Source organism: Bos indicus x Bos taurus, chromosome 19 (assembly GCF_003369695.1).
Source record: "Bos indicus x Bos taurus breed Angus x Brahman F1 hybrid chromosome 19, Bos_hybrid_MaternalHap_v2.0, whole genome shotgun sequence".
Classification (NCBI taxonomy): Eukaryota; Metazoa; Chordata; class Mammalia; order Artiodactyla; family Bovidae; genus Bos; species Bos indicus x Bos taurus.
In genome coordinates, this window is record NC_040094.1 from 47,325,898 (window position 1) to 47,327,321 (window position 1,424).

A 1,424-nucleotide genomic window follows, 5' to 3' on the forward strand; every position below is an offset into this window, starting at 1 on the left:
TGAAGCGACTTAGCAGCAGCAGCAGCAGTACATATAAAAGTTATAGTATACTATAGACTATTAAATCTGCAATAGTATTATGTTTAAAAATGTACATACCTTAGTTTAAAAATACTTCAGCAAGTAATAGTAGCAACAGCAAAGATCACGGCTCACAGATCACCATGTCTGTGTGTACTAAGTTGCTTCAGTCGTGTCCGACTCTTTGCAACCCTATGGACTGTAGCCCGCCAGGCTCCTCTGTCCATGGAATTCTCCAGGCAAGAATACTGGAGTGTGTTGCCATGCCTTCCTCCAGAGGATCTTCCCAACCCAGGGATTGAACCCACATCTCTCACATTGGCAGGGAGATTCTTTACCACTGGTGCCACCTGGAAGCCCCCAGATAGATCACCATAACAAGTATATTAATAATGAAAAATTTGAACTATTGTGAGAGTTACCAAAAATGTGGCATAAAATGAATAAATGCTGTTGGAAAAATGGTGCCAATAGATTTTCTTGATGCAGGATTGCCATGAACTTTCAATTAGTAGAAAACACAATATCTGTGAAGTGTAACAAAGCAAAGTGTAATAAAATGAGGTATGTCTGTGTTGTTGTTGTTGCTGTTGCTGTTTAGTCTCTTAGTCATGTCCAACTCTTTTTTGACCCCATGGACTGGAGCTTGCCAGTGTCCTCTGTCCATAGGGGCATTCTTTCCAGGCAAGAATGCTGGAGTGGGTTGCCATTTCCTACTCCAAGGTATCTTCCCAACTCAAGGATTGAATACGAATCTTATGCATTGGCAGGCGGATTCCTTACCACTGAGTCACCAGGGAAGCCCAGTATGCCTGCAGAAGATGGGTATCCATTTTTTTATTTGTTTAGTGAATAAGTAGAATAAACTCATTCTGTTCATATTATTAATTTTTGTTTATTGATTGGTGTTATGTATGGAATATTTGTGTTTCCCCCACTCCCAATTCATATGTTGAAGCCCTAACCCCTGGTGTGGCTGTGTTTGCAGAGGAGACATCTAAGGTTAATGAGTTCATAAAAGTGGGGCCCTGATCCAATAGGATTAGCATCCTAATCCTTTTTAAGAAGAGACATCTGAGAGCTCACTCTCTCTCTCTACCATTCTCCCCTGTGTATGTTCATGCACCATGGAAAGGTCTTATGAGGACATAGAAGGCAGCCATCTACGAAGTTAGGAAAAGAGCTCTTACCAGAAACCAGATTTGCTAGCACTTTAATATATATATAGATATGTATATCTATATATATATTTGGCTGCATTTGAGGCTCAGTTTTGGCATGCAGGATCTTCATTGCATCACATGTGATCTTCCGTTGCAGTACACAGACTGTCTAGCTCTGGTACAGGCTGTGGAGCATGTGAGCTCAGTAATTTCCTAGGCTTTAGTTGCTCTGGTAGCTCA